The 18,637-nt window shown below is 32.3% G+C and overlaps 1 pseudogene; it reads right to left on the bottom strand.

The window, feature by feature from the left end:
• Window positions 1–5,649: 5,649 nt before the first annotated feature.
• On the bottom strand, window positions 5,650–7,232 carry LOC149147776 (low affinity inorganic phosphate transporter 1-like; annotated as a pseudogene).
• Between the last annotated feature and the right edge of the window lie 11,405 nt (window positions 7,233–18,637).

The following is an 18,637-nucleotide window of genomic DNA, read 5'->3' as shown; positions in this document are numbered from 1 at the left end:
TGTTCAGAATGTGCGTCTTAAAGTTTTCCGAAAGATTCCCTAGCTTGGCTTGAGTAACTCCTCCTTGCACAGCTTTAGTAAGCCTTCATACAGAGTCTATCGGACTCTCATGAATTCTCTTGCCTACTTTAGCTTGCCTTCTAGACTAGGTTCTACAAAGCTCAACTATCTCAGCAAAAGGTTTCTTATAGATGTCTCCTGAGCTTAAGAGGTTTAAGGTTTCAATACAATCTTCCCTTAGCCCTTTTAAGAAGACAATCCTAAAGGTTCACTCATCTAAATTACCTATTCATGATTTGTGATAATTATAGAGGAATATTTTAAGATACTCTTCCAGACTCTCTTCTTCCATTTGTTGCATCCTAAAAATGTCATTGATGTCTCTACTTTTGCAATAATCTTTGTATTTCTTAAGAAAGGCATATTTCATCTCATCCCATGAATAGATAGTGTTCTCCCCCGGGCTCATAATCCACCTAAGGGTGGAATATTTCAAGGTAGTAGGGAATATTTTGAGTTTGTATGCATCATCATGATAATTATAGCTTCTATAGATAATATCAAACTCAAACAAGAAAGAATCAAGATCTTTTGAAGACATACCATGGAAAAATGGAAGAGATGCCAAAGGTATATTATTCATAGTAATGTTCTTGGTGACATCTAAGATTGGAAATCCAAATGTAGTCTATGTTTCTTCCTCATGTTCATTTTCATCAGGTCCACCACTAGGTCCATCTCTTTTTCCACCATTACCATTAATTTTTTCATTGTTTATACTCCCTTCACCTTCTTTTTCTTCCATTCCTCCAAGATGCCTAAAGGAAGTAGAATCTAGTTTAGTTTCCCAACTGGAAGAAGATTCATCTGAATTAGGTCTTATGTGCATAGGTCATAGGTCTCTCTAAGGTGCTCTCACTATAGATTCTACTTGTGAAATTACCACTTCCTAAAGTATTGTTACATGTTTTTCTCCCATAGCTACTCCCAATATAGGTTGTTCTTGTTGTGGTGTGCCTTCAAACTGTATTGTCTCTTTTTTGTATGGTGCTTCCTTACTTTAGTCCACTATTGCAGCAGAACTTCCTCCTTTCTCCATGTTGTCTGCATAACAATTAGCAGGGTTAATTAGGGGGGTCTTTGTAGGACCAAACAAATCTGAAAGAAATTTCTCACTCTGAATAAATCTTCCCTTACTATCTATAGGTCTACCTCTAATTCTACATATAAGAAAAATAACTAAAGAATTTTATTAGGGTCAACTAGACTTTGGAGAAACCACACCATAGTGGATGCATGGCTCTTCACTCACATCTTACCGTACTTTGTTCACCTTCTAGCTTCCCTGCAATTTTACTATCACAAACATGAATTTACTAAACTAGCTAAAATAAAATGTTACCTGGAGAATTTGCAGCTCCCCGACAATGGCGCAAATTTTTTTAGGGGTTTTATATGTTTATATTAATTCCCTTCACTTAAGAATGTCAACCGAGGTTTGTAATCTTAGAGCTGCAAAATATCATGATTTTGGTACAAATACACTATCTATTTCACATTGTTTTCAATCCCAAGATCAACCTAGTACTGAATGAAGTACGAAAAACTCACCTCAAGTATCTATCTTAAATCCGAACTCTAAAATAATTCACTACTCTAATTAAACTTACTAGAGTGAAGAAAACTATTAAATTTCACTCAAGAGTACTTAAATAACATAAATCAAATAATTGTGTTACTCCAACAATGTGCAGTACTAGAATAATTGCTTAAATCAATCCAAGTTGTATATTCTATTCAATGAAAATCTATTGATAACATACCCTCAATCAAGCATGACTTAATTCAAAAAGAGTCATTCACTTAGAATTATATCCCTAGTGTCTTCAATCAAACCAAATATCACTCAATCCAAGCATGTAACTAATTCTGGCTCTAAGAATAGAAGGCAATACGAACCATTCAGTTCAAAAGCAAAAGATCATTCAACAAAGATAAAACTACAATATTAATCATGCATCTCTTGTTTCTGTCTTGAAAATGAACTATAAACAACTTAATATTGGAATGAAGGGATTCACAATTTAGTTTGTTTTCAAATCAATAAGCATCCACTTGACAATTTCTGATTACAAAGTATCGTGTTAAAATTGCAAAATAGAAATTTAATTCAGAAATAACTCGAATACTTCACTTCAGACCTTAAAATATACAAGCTGAAATTCTCTAAATCCAAGAGTTTTTCATTGAGAGTGCTTCAATCTTCAGACTGTAAATTCAATTCTTCAATTGCAAACTATAAATCTAAAGAATAAGAATTATTTTGAAAGATAAATCTGAGAATCAAATATTCAAAATTGGAAAATTCAGTTAACTGCAATCACAGTCAAATATCATAATCCAGATTACAGGTATGCTATATCACCACACATCTATTACTACTCTAACTCAAATGAACTACAACTTGACAGAGGGTGGGGGGGGCTCCTGACCACTACCTTAGACAAGCTAAGCTACAACAATAGAATTTCACATCAATGACACATAAAATCATGAAATAGAAGCCAAGATTAATATATTAATCAATATTTCAACAATACATATACACAATAGTTCCAAGTTGAAATAAACAGAGTTTTTGAAAATATTCAAGATCACTATTCTCTCCTTCTTGCTTTCCAACCCTCGTAACACTCCTAGTTTCTCTTTTAAAGAGATCACAACCCAAAAATAGGTTTAATTGAATGAACAAGAAAAATAGTACAAATATGATTTGAAATTAATTAAGGTAAGTTAGATTCTCGAAGATCACCATATAGTCTATCATATCCATAGTTGTGGTACTATCGTTAAGAGGGAGTCGTTGTCATTGTTGTCAAAGAACACAAGAAGCTACCTTAGAATCACCATCAAGTTGACTGGTACCGAATTATGGAACATGGTACTGAACGAACTGAAATGTTGAAACAACAATGATTTGTCAATGCCATCATGTTTCTAACCTCATGTTTAAGAATCTTAGTCAATTTATAGTCAAATTTAGTCAAAAGAATATGAATTTTCTTAACATCTATCTAGACTAACCAAAGACATGAAAATGGGCCTAATTGTGACTTTTGCCTCCATTCGTTAACTAGAACCATTTAACAATGATATGATGGATTTGAGGTGTCAAAAATGGTAAAAATGAAATAGGATATTATGAAAGGTAGTAGGATAAGGTGTCCAAAATGTGACAAAATTGGGCCACAACAAAAGCATGTGAGAAGAAAATATCATAGCTACAAATTTGAACAATTTGGTGGAAAGAAACTCAGAGGTGAATGAGAATATTTTCTACACATCAATGTAGAAGGGGTGAATCTGAATATCATTATGTTAGGCCTCATAATTATCATTTTTTCCTTGCCTTAATGCTTTGTTTTCATGCTATTTTCTAAGTATTTCTTATAATTAGACTATGCTAATTTGTGTAATTAGTAGTATTTTATATGAATTTATTATTTTATGAACATATTCGATCATTAAAGTGCCATTTCCTAACCAACATATCCTTATAATTGGACAAAAATCTATTGATACATTGATATTTGATGTTGCTTCTTGGAATCGTTGTGGGAGATCGCATAAGCCTCAAGCTCTTATACTCTGTTGGGAGCGAATGAGTTAAAAATGACCTCTCAACTTTGTCTTCCAGATGTATTAAGCTCTTTATAGATTAATGAGAATCCTGAGAATCTTTAGATTCTTAGGATCGCTTGTTATTAAAAATAGATTCTCTGATCTTTATCTTTCACTCGTACAATATAAAAACAAGAATTAAGCCTTGAAAGGGGTTGTTTAAAGTTGTAATATTATTTTTGACACAAGCTTAAACTTGCAAATACATTAATTGTAACTCATTCTCTGCAATTGAATGGAAGTGTTTATTACTCAAATTTAGTATGTTGTGCTGATTTCTTCATAAGGCAGTTTGATTCCGGATTTGGGCCTGATACTCGTTGTCTTCTCTTGTATTACTAAATTGGTGTTTGATTCTACTCTTCAAGCTATTTCTATGTGTGCAATTGTTCTTAATTTCTTGTTTATTGCTTGTTACATTGAATGTTTTATTTTGAATTAGGTTGATGGAAATCACTATAGAATAGATTTATTATAGTTAATTTGTTAAGAGTATCACTCTTTATTTCGATTTTCTATAGATTATCATAGATTTCTATTATGTTTGCTTAATCACTTTCAACAATATGATTTTGTAGTGTTGTCTTTCTATTATGTAGTTGTTGTTCCCTAAGAAACAACTTGATGTTCAAAATGTTTCCTTTTGTTGTTTCCTTCCGAAGCCTGTAGAAGTTAATGTTTTGAATAGTTTGTGATAATTAGAGATTGCATCTTGAGTTGATTCCTTTGATATTGCATCTTTTCTTTTCAATAAGATCATAATAACTAGTCATATCCGTATTTCTCCTGCAGAAACTGTGATGATAATCATGAAACATAAAAACAGACCTCGGGTTAATAAATTAATGTGTAGTAGTTAGTTGGTCATTTTAGGAATAATTAAATGGCTCAACATTTTGCCATCTTACCAGAGGGGTTTTCAAAAAGAGTGCTACTTGTATCCTTAGGGGATGGGTATTAAAGAAGAAAGGTAAGAACCTATGCATGGGATGGGTATTAAAGAAGAAAGATAAGAACCTATGCATGCACTCAAGTAAAAATAGTGTGCCAGTTCCTACCCAAAACAAAAAAGAAGAGCAAAATAAAAAGATTGCTACCCAAAGAGTGGGAAATCAATAAAAGAACTCTGAAAACAACGAAAAATTAAAACATATTCTTTACCAACATCTATAACTTTCTAGATATAAGGGCATGATAACTAATATATAATATCTTTTCTATCACATGAGGATGGAAGCTAACCATGAAATCACCTTACAAATGTGAAAGAGCTGGGTACATTTGGGAAATTGGCCGTTGATACATGTTAGTTTGGGGACTTTTGGCTAATTGGCCTTTAATAAATGGTTAGTTAACGTGGAACATTTCTTTTTGGAGCAAGAGGGAGGAGCTAAATAAGAAATCATCATTTAACCTCTTTGTGTGAAAAACACCGCATATCAGATGTGTCCTTAGGTTTGGGCTCTCCCTGTGTGAAGAGCGTCCTCATATAAAATAATCTCAGTTTTCGGCTGTATGAAGAAGATGCCAGATAACGATTCCCTGGCAGTTGAATGAACCTCTAAGACTGTGGAAAACCCGGTAGGTTTTGAAAGTGTTACACTAATACATAAGTTTCATAGGAATTAAACAATGGGCACCTTAATACTATGTGGAAGATTGAAATTCCAAATAATAAACCTAGAACAGTCAAGCTTTATAACTCTGTAAAACCCACTATTTGTGAGCTTGAAGGCCTTGAAACAATCACAATTTAATTGAAATTAACTACCAGTAAAGTATTGGACATGAGAAGGAATGGAATGGAAAATTCGGACAATCAAAGCCTAAATGCGCATCTAGTTATATTGTCAAGGTATAAATCCAAGTAAATATCTGAATTATATGTGTTGCAGCCGATTAGATTACATTATCGCTCTAACTATTAAAATAATTTCACAACTGTTCAGGTCAATTGAGATTTACCGACTATTCACTTGGGGCAATTCTTGATGTAGATGATTGGGAGTGTCCAAGCTGGATTGCTTGCTCTTCATCATTCTCGCCAGAGATTTCTTCGAGTGATTTGCCCATTGACTCAGGAATCAGGAATGTGAAAAAGAACCCTAGAGCGCTTGTTACTGCTAAGAGTAGCAGAGAAACTGTGGCTTTATTACCCGTTAGGTCAGCTGCGTAGAGAAAAACGATGGTTCCGATTACGGCTCCTGCTTTACCTGCTGCTCCGGAGATGCCGTGGCATGTAGAACGAAGCCTTGCCGGGAAGATTTCCGCCGGCACGATGAATGTGGTAACATTTGGACCGAAGTTTGAAAAGAAGAAGGTGAAGGAATAAAGTGCGATCTTCAGGCCGATGACATGTTTTTGCGAACTGTTGTATGAAATAGCAAACGCGAACGTGAAGAGTGTCATGAAGAAGAATCCCATCAGCTGAATACGTTTTCTACCCATGCGATCAACGAAGGCAATTGTGAAGAAGTAGCCCGGGACGGTTGACCACGCAGCAACAATCAACTGGGATCTTGCTATTTGATAGACTTCTTCAATGGCGTTCATTGACTTGGGGTCTGGAAGCCATCCCAATTTCTTGAACTTGTCCTTCTGGTAAAGATTTTGGCTGTAAAACACGATGTCCACCAGAAACCATGTGCTTGCAGTGCCCAGTAGGTGCAAGCCGTGTTGCCTTGCGAACTCTCTGGAAAATAAACTGAACCGCGGCCTGGTCATTGCAATCTCTTCGGCCCTCCTCTGGTCTACTTCGATTTCTATGTTAAGAACACTAGACATGTCGGCCGCAGCCTGATTTGCGTCTCTTCTTATGAGCGCCGTGTAGCGAGCCGTTTCGGCATTCTCATTCGCCAGTAGTATGTAAACGCAGCGGGAATGGCCCCGAACGTAAGAATGATCCGCCATACAAAATCGGCTTCAGGACCTATCGAACCTGCATGACTGTCACTGTATGCGGGGCGGTGGTATTTTCTATTGAATACCGCAGAGACGGAAATGGCCACCGCGCCGCCGGCTAGAATCCCGAATCCTTGGAGCGCAAACACTGCTGCGATGAACCTCCCTCGGTTTTTCTTGTTGGCATACTCGGTCATAATGGTGGCAGATAAAGGATAATCTCCGCCGACGCCGAAGCCGAGCCAGAATCTGAAAAAGCAGAGCGTGGTTAATACGGCTTTGGGTGTTTTGCCATAAGAAAGACCTGATGCTATGGAGGCAAAGACCATGAGCAGAAGGGTTATTCCGAAGACTTTCTTTCGTCCGATTTTGTCGCCCATCCATCCAAAGAAGAGCTCCCGGCAAAGTGCTCCGCATAAAGCCACTCCCATCACAGCAACCGCAACAGGTTTAGGTAGTATACCGGGACTACTACTGGCCTCGTCGAAGTAATAAATCCTTCCAAGGAGACTCGTGATGGTGGAGATGCAGAACAAGTCATAAGCATCAGTGAAGAAGCCCATTCCTGCAATAACGATGGCAGTAAAGTGGTACCATTGCACTTTTGCCCGGTCCAAGGCAGTTAATACCTCCAATTGATTTATCGGCATGATGCCAACCTTGTTTCCAAGCTTTCTTCTGCAGATTTTTTGCCCACTGTACAGCAGAAAGCTTAATTTATTAAAACAAAGTCTGGCTTCAACCAAAGACAAAGAAATTCAACAACTGCGAATCGAGAACCTTCAAATTCATGCTGCGAAATTCTTCAAAGCAGGAAACTAAATCCTATAAATGAGAAGGCAACGAAAAGGGGGGAAAGGGTCAACTCAAAAGCCATGGCTACAAAGTCTCCTGAAAGTGTTGAGAAAATCAATCAGGGAAATCGGCATATCCCAAATACAAAACATCTAAGACCGTTAATTGCAATACCGACAACCCTTTCTAAAGCTTTAGCTATATCTAAAAACATATAAAAAACGTCAAACTGGAAAACTCTCAGTTCTTCGAGTTCCAGTTAATTTTACTGCAGATAGGACGCTAGGAACAGAATTCACAGATCCCATTGATTCTGGGTGCCAACGACTACCCGAAAGATGAAAAATGAGGCGAGGTAACACACTAGATTCGATTACAATAAAAATGCATGAGATCCATACCGTACCTTATTTAGTATATGTGTCCAGTTCCCTGAGCTTCCCCGCAACGAGTTTATGCTCTACCGACTCCTCTCCAATTTTCCTCGTCGCTTTGAAAGTTCGTCGTTGGATTCCTGTCTCTGAGTTTTTATCGTCGCTTGCAAAGTTCGTCATCGAAATTTTGTCGTTGGATCCCTCTCTCTCGAATTTTCTCGTCGGTTGCAAAGTTCGTCATCGGACGTAACTCTAGCCACATATCCGAAGTATATTCCGCTATGCCATTCCCAATCGATTACAACGAAGCAATAAACGTTGTTGTCCATGTTCGTTCATCTCAATATCATTGTCCAAAAGTCAATTCAGAATTAATAATGGAAATTCTATTGTTTATAAAATGATGAAAAAAAAAACTATATCTTAATTATTATATAACATATCTTAATTATTATATAAAACATTAAATCATGTAATTTTCTTTATTAGTGGAACCACTAATATATAATTTTATGAAATATATACAATTTAATTTTCTTTAAAATCCATATGTATTTTTTGGTTTATGATTTAAAATAAATAGAGATGAGTATACTATTAAGTTAGTGTGTAATGTGAAAAATTAGTAGTTAAAAGTCAGTGGTTAAAGAATGATGTAGCCTAGGCACAATATTATCCCAAAGTGATCCTCACAACAAAAATAAAATTTAAAACATTTTCTCAAACCAAAAATAAAATCTAAAATCTGCTAAAACTAAAATCAGTAATAATCTCTGACAAACACAAACAACCTAATAAATATATATATATATATATATATATATATATATATATATTTTTATTTCTTCAATATTCATAAATAATGTAATTATAAATTCCCAATATTCTATTATTAAAATATTATAAAATATATCATTTAATTTTCTCTAAAATCCATCTTTTTATTTTTATTTTATATTACGTCACTATTGATAAATAATGTAATTATAAATTCCCTATATCTTAACACATTTAAGATAAATTAACTGAGAGCCATACGAAAAGCTTATTATGATTTCGTGCTTTCTTCTACATGCAGTTAATAATCTCACGCTGTGAGAATGTTAGTAAATATAATATGATTAAACATCTACCAAATCAAATAAAAACAAATGTTATCAAGTTATTCACCTCTGGCATAATCACCCGAAACATTTTTTTATATTAGTTATATTGAGATTATCTCTCTATATATATATGTTATTTACTACATTGAAATGCGAAATCTTGTAGGTAAAGGGATTTAATTTCGTTATAAATAATTGTATAAAACCTTTACCATAAAATAGATTGCAGATTGTATAAAGACCGGACGAACTTCCCATTATTAAATGTTTTTGATTGTTTTTCCCATTATTAATTGTGTTTAAGATTATATTGGAAATTATTTGAATAATTAAAGAGTATTATTTAAATCATATGTTTTTTAAATAATCATTATTAACATCATTTAATTATCATTTAAGATAGTGAGAAAGTTGATTACGTCGTAATGTGTTTTTTTCAGAAGAACTCTCACGATTGCCACTCTACACTAGGCTACACCGTCTGATCGCATGTTAGACGATTGGTAGTTTTCTCGTCGTAGATCTCATTGTTTCAGCTATCAACCAATTTTTTACTTAAGTGGGTTAACTGAACGACCTATAATATTGGGAAGGCTTCACCGAATTGAGTTGATTTTTACTTAATATTTTAAATATGGTTTGAAAAGCAATTTAAGTGGTTAAGATAGTTTGAGTTGAATTTTACTTAATATTATTATTAAATTCTGCTAAAAAAATTATAACAATGTAATGTCATTTTAACTAAAAATAATAGATTATACTGTATTTTTTATTTATATATGAATGTCAAATTTAAAGATTGGATATCTTTTGATTTTCTATACAACGATTTACTCATTATTTTCTTTAAAAATATTCTCTATAATTATTTTTTCTTCTGACCCTTTAACATTAACATTTTATAACTTATTTATGTAATTTTTTATTTCTTATTAATTGTTGTAATTTCGAATCCCTAATTCCCATTGTCAGTGCTGTAATAGATTCCAATCCCCAAAATGTGTAGGCTTACACAAACTCATTCACATGTTTATCCATCATTTTCTCATACGTAGGTGGCTTGCTTATATTGCGATGATGTGTTAGTTCTAAATAATCATTAATCTTATAATTTTTTAAATCTATTTGTTTTAAAAATAAATTTATTATTAATTTATATATTTGCAAATTGAAAAATAATAAAATATAATGAATTTTTTTATTTGTATATGATATTCAAAGTTAAATTTGAATGGTAATTATTTTTCAAATGTTATATCAAAATTATTTTTTTATAACTGTTTTTTTAAATTGTTTTTATGAATTTATAGTTATATATAATTTTATATGGTAGAGGTGTTATGTTTAATTGTTTATTGAAAGTCAAATTTGAATAGTGATTATGTTCTTCAAACGCTATACACGAACCTGTGTTTTTTTATAAATGGTTTCTTTAATTGTTTTTATGAATTTATAGTTATATATAATTTTATATAATTTTATATTGTAAAAGTGTAATGTTTAATTGTTTATTGAAAGTCAAATTCGAATACTAGTTATGTTTTTCAAACGCTATATAAGAACCTGTGTTTTTTTATAAATGTTTTTTTTAATTGTTTTTATGAATTTATAGTTATATATAATTTTATATGGTAGATGTATCATGTTTAATTGTTTATAGTGATTATATTCTTCAAATGCTATACAAGAACCTGTGTTTTCTTATAAATGTTTTCTTTAATTGTTTTATGAATTTATAATTATATATAATTTTATATTGTAAAGGTGTCATGTTTAATTGTTTATTGAAAGACAAATTTGAATACTGGTTATGTTTTTCAAATGCTATATAAGAACATGTGCTTTTTTATAAATGTTTTCTTTAATTGTTTTTATGAATTTATAGTTATATATAATTTTATATTGTAGGTGTGTCATGTTCAATTGTTTATTGAAAGTGAAATTGGAATAGTGATTATGTTCTTCAAACGCTATACAAGAACCTGTGTTTTTTATAAATGTTTTCTTTAATTGTTTTTATGAATTTATAGTTATATATAATTTTATATTGTAGAGGTGTCATGTTTAATTGTTTATTGAGAGTAAAATTTGAATACTGATTATGTTTCTCAAACACTATACAAGAATCTATGCTTTTTTATAAATGTTTGCTTTTATTGTTTTTATGAATTTATAGTTATATATAATTTTATATTGTAGATGTGTCATGTTTAATTGCTTATTGAAAGTCAAATTAGAATACTGATTATGTTCTTCAAATGCATACAAGAATCTATTCTTTTTTATAAATATTTTCTTTAATTGTTTTTATGAATTTATAGTTATATATAATTTTATATTGTAGGGGTGTCATGTTTAATTTTTTATAAATGTTTCTTTTAATTGTTTTTGTGAATTTATACTTATATATAATTTTATGTTGTAGAGGTGTCATGTTTAATTGTTTATTAATTTATGTAATGAATTTATAGTTATATATAATTCTATATTCTAAAGGTGTCATGTTTAATTGTTTATTAATTTATGTAATGAATTTATAGTTATATATACTTTTATATTGTAGAGGTGTCATGCTTAATTGTTCATTAATTTATGTAAATGTAAATTAAGGAATGGTAAAATAATGAAATGTAATAAATTTTTTATTCTTATGTGAGTTCAAGTCAAATTTCAATAGTGAGAATATCTTTCGCATGCTCATATTTTCTTCAAGATGTACATCTTTTCCTTTTATAGAAGTTTCCTCTTTATTTGTTATTTTCTTTATTAACACAAAAATATGTTGTACTTTCCAACTCCTAAAATTTGTAGGTTTAGAACAAACTTATCCATGTATTTATCCATCCTATTTTCTTATAAAGATGTTATGTTTAATTTTATTTTATTTTCTTGTGTACACATCTTTTGTGTGTGTCTAATTTAGATTTGATCACTATATAATATTATATTCATTTTTATGTTTCTAAATTGGAAGAATTCAAGGAATCATCTTACATGAGTTATTTTATCAATGGGGCGCCTTCTAGAATTGGGCTTTGAAATTTATGGGGCCATTTTGAGGTCTTAAATGATGTTTATGTGGGGTAAATCATTCTTCCTCATGCATAAAGCCCTATAAATTTCAATTAAATAATTTTCCAGTGGTGCAAGAATCAAGTCAATCAAGTTTCAAATGAAAAAAATATGCCTCCGAAAAGATGACCTATCCTAATTAACCACCACAATTTCATAGGGTGTCATGTTCGCCCTCGTTACTCTTGGGAAAAGGGATAGTCATGTGGGGACTATGAAGAGGACTCTACAATGGTTTAGATGTAACTCATGTTGAGGGTTGAATGAGTTAAATATAAGGCCTATTTGTCTATCAAGCTATGTTATAACGAGGTCGTTGGGAAGAAAATGGGTTGCATTCTATTTTTTTGCTTTTTTGTTCCATAGTAAAGGAGAGTAATTATGGATATTGTGATAGAATAATAGAGGAGATTTGTATTCTATAGGAGCCATTGGCCACACATGTAAGGAAATTCCATAGAGAGTACCTTCTCCTCTGTACATGAATCATTTCCATTTTATACAAAAGAAATAAGAGAAGTCTCACCTTCTGACCATGTTTCCTCCCATAAGGGTTTCCTAAAGCATATCTTGGTATTCATTGTGGTTTGTTAGTTATTATATTTACTTGCTATTTGTTTTGTACATATTATCTATTGCATGCATAAATAAGAAAAAAAGAATAACAAACTTGGATTCTAGAAGGAATTAACCCTTGATAGTATAAATTCTGGTTTAAATACATAGTTGTGTTGTGATGAACTATTTAGTGGAATATCCATAGTAATTTATAGACCATATTAGTATCAAAGGAGGTTTCTTTACGTTTTTTTATGGGATTTATAGAAGATTAGATTGGTTTAATAAGAAATCGATAAAACCCCATCTATGGTCAACAAATCAAATTATTATAATGCTCTAGTTCCATCAAAGGAGGTGTTTGTGTGACTAGAAGCACAAGTAGAAGGTATAACTCATAATGTGAACCTCCTCATAGATGTCCTAATTAGTGAGCTTGGATTGGTTGGAGAAGATGTGGATTTCAACTCAAAGGCCAACGTGAAGTTAAAGTCAAAGGATCAAGAAGAACCAAAGAAAGAGTCTATGAAACATGAAAAAGAGCAGTCGAGTTCGAGCATTGTGAACCATCCACCTTTCTCTTTAAGATGGAAGTGAAGATGGACATTGAACCATATCAAGGTGAGATAGATGATTCGAAATTAAATGATGGTTACAGTAGTGACATGTGATATTCAGAGTTTTACTTTCAATAATAGTGGAATCACTTCCACTCCATACCATAGTAGTGGCACCATTGTACATGTGGCATAAGCACTTTCTCCTAAATAATATAGAGATGAAAATGGACACTATACCCCCCGCTCAAATCGTGAACCTTTCAAGGCAAACACTATTGAGATGAGTGCCCATTAGTTTTTATTGTTAGCATACTCGGGCACAATGTGCCAAATAAAGGATAATCTTCACCAACGCTGAAGCCTAGACATAATATGAAAAAGCAAATGATGGTCATTATGACTTTCGATCTTCTCCCAAAAGAAATACCTAATGCTATGGAGGCAATGAAGTAATACTGGGAGTACTATTGTAGGGGCCAAAGTAATAAATGCTAGAAAATTACTCCCAAGCACCTCATTTAACAATTGACAGCAGCAAATCTCACAAAGTACTCAAGGAGATTTTGTGTATCAGATGGAGGAAGGAGAAGTTAATATTCGATAGGCCCGAGGATGCGAAGTTGGTGTTTTTTAAGCAAGGTTGTTACTGCACAATAAATGAAACTGGAGAAAATTTATTTGACTCATCGCCATACTTTTCCTTTATGTTTTTAACCTTTCATGAAAAAGTTAGATTGATTGACGTTGAAATTTCCATATTTTGGAGTTAATATAATGACATATTTCTTTTAAGTTAAGTGATAATTGAGTAGTTGAGTGAAGTTTTAGAGTAGCATAGAAGCTTCAATAGGGGATTGAAGGTCTGCAAACAAGAAGAAAGAATTACAGTAAGAAGTCTCACAAGCTAATACAATATGTTATAGAACATAACCACAGTGTTGTTAAAGTGTGTAAAATTTCTATTTTTCATAGCAGTGAATGAGATGGAGTCTCATTCTTTATCTTAGTAATTAATTTTCCCTCCTATAAATATTAATATAATCATATTTTAAGTTTTACTCTGCATCTCATGTTGTTTTGCTTTGTTTTACTCTACATCCCCTGTTGTTACTTTTCGTAGATTTGAGCCTTCTTCTAAGGTATGCAATCTTTGTTCTCTGCTTGATGAGGTTACTTCTGAAAGATAATTATCTTTATCTTGGGACAGTGATTGGGCTTGTCTGTTTTCACTCAATATAGCTTGAGCTTTTAGGCATTAATTATTGGAGAGTACCTTATTGTAGAGGAAGCTCTAATTTGAAGGAATTCTCACCAATCTAATATAGAATCTAATATTTCCCATAAAGGAGTGGGTAGAGGGGCTTCACCTTGTTGACCAATATCTTACCATGTTCACTCATAAAGGGACTTTTAAAATTGTAACGAATAAATTCAATGCATTATAAGTACTATGGGGCATTGTAGGGTACCAAATAGTTTATAGGCGTTGAGGGGAATTTAAAGGATATCTAGTAAAAATAAAGGCTTGCTTTATTGGCAATATGTATTGGGAGGTGGGTATGAAAAAGGATTTTTGGAGGTATTTATCAATACCTAGTGACATTAAAGGTATTCTTTAATATTCCATAATGTAGGTGCTATGTCACAACTCATTAGGTGAAGGCCCCATGGGAGTGGGTGAAGCTTATGATCTTTAACGCAATGAAAGTGTTGTTTCTAAGGATATAATCATACTTTATCACTAACCTATAAGGATCTTGGGCTATGATAGTGATCACAAAACATATGGATGTGTGTTGGGTTACACTAAAGAGCATAATTGTAGATGATATGGGCCATATGTTTCACAAATGCAACAAGAAACATATAGGCATTGATCTATAATTCCTTCCTTGTTAAACATAGAGATGACAAATGACATCTATATATTCAAAGACAATGTGGATCCATGCTAGTGCCATATAAATACTATTATATCCTCCAATTTATTCCTCTCTTGAAATCCATGTTATTTCCTCCTTATTTGAAGATGCAAGTGTCCCTACTTGTGAAATGGGAGGAGGGAAATGTGTAGCCAAAACATATACTAGAAACCATTTATCTTTGGTTGGGATTTTACCCATATTGCCAAGGATGTAAATAATTATAAGTTCATGTTGAGTAGATTTTTGGCACACCTTTAAGAAGGTATCATTATGGAATGGGGGCTAGAAATCTAAAATGTTATCCATTGAATTAGATATAAGATTATACTTGTCTAGATCGGAAGGTTGATATAGTTTGAGCTTGTGGGAATTAATTATTGGGAGAGTACCCTATTGCAGAGGAAGATTTGGGTTGAATGAAATTTCATGAACCTACTGTAGAATCCGTGTCCTAAATTTTTTATTTTTAATATATTTTTTCCTTATACTATTTCTTATGATAGATGGCATATGATATGTAGGAAGCTTGTCACTCTATAGAAGATATTCATGGCCTTGTGTATGGTCAAGAATATTCCTAACCTCAAATGATGACAATATGCTATTCAAAGTTAACAAAAATATTTTGGATATTAGAAAGTCATTTGTATCATGCTTGTGCATGGTACAAGCTCTATATCGTCCAGAAAAGCTACAATAAATACTTAGCATAGAAGGATTTGCAGCTGATCGAATTATCTGGAATGTTGGTTTCCATTTATATTATGCCCTATGATCACAAGCATGGGGCTCACCATTTTGAGCTAGAGAATGAGAAGGAAAGAAGTTCAAGAATGGCCATTATTTTAAGTTTCGGGATTTAGTTTGGATTCTAAAATGGATGCCAGAGAAGTGGTAAGCTATTTCAATGAAAAGGCTTAAGTTCATTTGTCATTGTTTGAGATGTTTGCAATTGTATATGTTTTTCTAGTATAAGTATTATATTTTATGCTTATTTCAAGGAGTTTTCTTCCAATATATCTAATAATAATATGTTTTTTTGGCAGTTGTCATTCTCAACACTTCTATCTGAAGTGGTAAGTAATAGGTATGGAGCTTATTAAAGCATTTAGTTTTGAAATTAAGTCTTTCGTTGATGTTGTTGAGAAGTCAGAGAACACATATATTCTTCTAAGAAATTTTTATGCTTGTACAAGTTTTCATTTTAGAAAGCTACATGGTTTCAATTATAACTGGATAGAATGCGGTGCAATATTAGGAAAAATTTTACTATATCTACTTATATTTATAGCTTATACTAAAGTTCTGTACAATATCATCATAACGCGTTTGATTTTTTAATAAGTCAAAACCATCTTCACTTCAAACTATTTGGTTCTATGTATCTCCATTATTATTTATAAAAAGATGGTTTATGTTAACTCTTACCTTCAAATATAAGTTAACATCTAAGGATATGTGAATATAAGTTAATTGTACCAACTTTAAAGGCTCTTTGGGTTTATGAAAAGAAAGTGGAAACATCTACTTATGTGGGTAACTTGTGTCTTTATTACGTTTTAGGTTTCCAAAGCTGTCATGACATGTGTTATACAAGAAGTGAAAAAAGTGTATCATCTATTGGAAAATGATTTCCACCCTTTAGGTATTGCTGATAGATTTCAATCACTGCTAGGAAGGCTCTTTTTGATCCATCAAACTTTGGGTGATCTTATGAAACTTTGATCCATAATAATTTTTTTGGAGAGATTGGTAGTTCACATATAATCTGAACACGTCTGCTACTTTACATGGAACCATTTAACCATATAATATGTCTTATCATGAAAGGGTGAAAATCAAGAAATCTCAGTTTCTTTCTCACTGCTTCTGATTTATCTCTCTATTATGTTGTGGTAATTTTCTTCCACTCGGAAACTTTGGTACTTTTTGGGCCTTGGAATATCTAAGAGTTCTAGTCAAAGACTAGAGAAACATATGGAATTGAGGAAAATTATTTTTGGAATTGCATGGGGTGGGATTTCAAAATTTGGAATAAGATTTATGAACTTGAGTGCAAATTTTTATTTTGCTGTCAGTATTGTTTTTATGTCATTATGCCTCATATGCTATCACGAATTGGCTGCTTGTTATTATGTACTCTAATGACATGAGAACTAAAACAACAGAGTCAAATTTCCTTCTGGGAAATAGAACAGTCTAGCAAATACCAAAAAGAAGTCTTTACGAGATGGTGCATGAGTTGAGCTTTATGCTGCTAGTAAGTAGGGTGAGGGTGTGAAATTTTGGCAAGTAAAAAAAATAGACCTTTAGATCCCATTCCCAAAAAGTTGCATTGGGAATTGACTCTTTTCAATAACCACTTCTACTTATCAAAGTTGATAAGGAGGGGTGTTACAACATCAACTCTGTTGAAATATGCAATTTTGTTTTGTCTGAAATTCATCGTGTAGCTGCATTTTTTTTTAAATCAATGGCTATAAATGTAATTTTAAGGATTGCCATAACTCTTCACATAATTCTTTAAAGTGTGCTAGCTCAATGGAAGAGCGTCTTCCTTACAAGCAAGAGGTTGGTGGTTCGATTCCACTGTGCGCTAACATGAATTAATCAACAATTTTGTAGTTTATTTTTAATTAAATGTTTTTTATATCGATTTATTTCAATGGTAAGATATTTCTCAATTCATTGTTTTATATTGTCTCTAAAGAGACAAAAGTGATCTTCAAATAAAAAAATATCGTCTCTAGAGAGACAATAGCTAGTATTAAAGACATATTGTCTCTAATCTCAGTGTTGTCTTTAGAGAGACAAAAATGAAATTGTCTCCATAGAGACGATATTTTGTAAGACAATTTTTAAGACAATATGTTTTAATACAATAATCTTTAAGACAATAAATGTCTCCATAGAGACAATAATGTTTGTGTTATATATTATCTTCATAGGGACAATATTTTGTAAGACAATTTTTAAGACAATATTTTTTAATACAATAATCTTTAAGACAATAATTTTAGAGACACCTGCTTAAAGATAATATTTAAGACAATACAAAAGCATTTTTTTTGTCTTAAGTGAAGACAATTTACCAAAAATTGTCTTAAAACTCTCATTTATGTAGTAGTGTTATGGTCTTTTCTTGTGATTATTGCAGGTTGAGCATGAGACAGACGACGTGTATGTGAAGATTAAGCTTTGGCGCAGAAGGTCATGTAGCCTTTTTGGTTACTGTGGTTGAACATACATCAAATAATTAGAGCACTAAAATATATGGGTGCTATGGTATTAGTTTCTGTCATACAAAAAAATTACAATTTTTTTCTTCTTTGCATAATGGACTTAGGATTTTTTCCCTTTTTACTGAGGATGATGTCGGCAGTGCGGGTAGCTAGGGCTTCAAAACCCAACACCTAAGATCATCTCCTGTACTAGAGATTCCTGATAAGATTTAGGCTTTTCTGAAATAATTTGCACCATATATAGTGCTAGTGCGAGTATTACTGAATGAGGGATTCATTTAGTAATTTCAAAGGTAGTTAGCATCACCCGTTAGCATATGCCATTGTAGAGTCTAATGCACATGATCCTTTGTCGTGTCATAAATATTCAGTTGAAGGTATGTTACGGCAACAGTAAATACGACCTATACGCATTTATAGTGA

The sequence above is a fragment of the Pinus tabuliformis genome, chromosome 9 (assembly GCF_031772625.1).
Source record: "Pinus tabuliformis cultivar Carrire ecotype Pingquan chromosome 9, CPIR1, whole genome shotgun sequence".
Lineage (NCBI taxonomy): Eukaryota > Viridiplantae > Streptophyta > Pinopsida > Pinales > Pinaceae > Pinus > Pinus tabuliformis.
The sequence above is the reverse complement of the archived record's forward strand: the minus strand, read 5'-3'. Positions and strand labels throughout refer to the sequence as shown.